We start from the raw sequence: 1,978 nt of genomic DNA, 5'->3' as shown, positions 1-1,978 counted from the left end.
CAGCAGGTATTCCATCCTGTTCTGTGCCCTGACAGTGCCTTGTTGGACTCTTGCACCCAGGCCCTAAAACCTTTGTATTTTATATTACATTCTTTATTACCATATATATATTTTTTTTTTTCCTTTTTGTTTATTTATTTTTCTCTTTCCTTTCCCTGGCTCTTCTCTTCCCTTTTCCTGGTTTCTTTCTTTTCTTCTTTTGGTTTTTCCCATCCCTCATGTTTCCTTTGGCAGTTTTCCTATTTTTTTTTTTTTCTTTACTATTATTTTACTCTTGCTTTTTTTCTCTCATTCCTCCTTCCCCAGATATTGTGGGATTTTTTTTTCCTTTTTCTTATTATTTTCCTTTCCTTTTGTCTTTGTGTGTGTGTGTGTGTGTGTGTGTGTGTAGAGAGAGAGAGAGAGAGAGAGAAGACTTTACTTCTCATTTATTGCCTTTCCTTTTTTGGTGTGTAATTGTCCCTGTTTGTTTATGTGGTTTGTTTTTTTTGTTCTCTCTTTTTTTTAATTGCTTATTATTTTATTTTATTTTTGTCTAGTTGAGTGGGAGACAGCAACCATTCCCACACAAACCAACCATGCCTGCACTTCTTGCATGCCTACCCATTTAGTGAGGGTTACCACTTGCACCAACTGACCAATGATAGATGGTAGCCAATACCAGCTCAACTCACACTCACAAAGGGGTAACAAATATCTGTGCAGACACCGTCTATCTCTATCACACCCACCAGGAGACAGGTAATGAGTGCCTAAGTGCTACTAACTAGCTAATAGAGTTCAGTACACTGCTCACACAGCTATATCCAAATAAAATAAAGAAAAAATAATCTTGGGTGAATTACATCAACATACAATCACAAATTAAACATAAATACAACAATATAACAATGTCTGAGACAACTGACCATCTCAGTCCACACAAAGTAGCAAAATGGTAAACAAGGGATTAGGATACACATCCAGAAAATATCCCTGAGGAAGAAGCAGCATTGAAACTCCCTGGTAAGGAATTCAAAAGAATAACATGTAGGTACCTTCAATGGTTCGAGAGACAGATCAAAGTAAAAACACTGGCAAGGTTAAGAAAAATAGACAAGGTTAAGAAAAACAGACAAAATTAAGAAAAATACAGAAAAAACTCTAAATAATTTAGGAAAACAATATAAGAACAAATTGACAAAATAAACAAAAAATTAGGAACAATATTAAAACAACAAATAGAAATCCAGAAGATTAATATTAAGATTTCAGAAGTAGATAACACATTAAATGGGCAAATGAGTAGAATCAAATCAATGGAACACAAAATTAATGAGATTGAAGACAAATACCTCAATACTACTTTGTTAAGGGATCAATTAGGCAAAAGGTCATAACAAAATGAAGAAAACCTAAGATTCATGTGGGATATCATCATGAGGAATAACCTATGTGTAATCAAATTTCCAGAACAGAAAGAGACAAAACCACAGAGAAAATTGTTGAAAATTTGTTGGAAGAGAATTTCCCTAATATGATGAAAGATGAGAAGATATCAATCCAACAAATTCAATGAACCACAAACAGGATAAACTCCCAAAAGAAAATCAGCAGGACATATCATAATCAAACTCACCAAAACCAAAGACAAAGAAAGTATCCTGAAAGCAGAATGAAAAAAATAAAAAGTTACCTACAAAGAGCAACCAATAACACTTATCTCTGATTTCTCAGCAGAAGCCATGCAGGTAAGAAGGCAATGGGGGAGAGAGTTAGGAAGATGGCAGACTAGGCACAAGGACTGCACAGATGCTCTTCAACAAAGAGAAGGGCAACTAATTAACACAGACACAGAAGATAATCTTGGACCCCTGAGCCTTGAAGGGAAGGATACAAAAGTGGACTAAACCCCAACTAGCAGAAGAATTTGCGTGAAAATACCAAAAAAGGAGACACACGGAGCTGCGGTCTGGCAGTGGACTGAGCGACCCTAATG

The sequence above is a fragment of the Orycteropus afer genome, unplaced genomic scaffold (assembly GCF_000298275.1).
Source record: "Orycteropus afer afer isolate SDZICR_OR568_19922 unplaced genomic scaffold, OryAfe1.0 scaffold00172, whole genome shotgun sequence".
NCBI classification, from domain to species: Eukaryota; Metazoa; Chordata; class Mammalia; order Tubulidentata; family Orycteropodidae; genus Orycteropus; species Orycteropus afer.
This window is presented reverse-complemented; position numbering follows the sequence as displayed.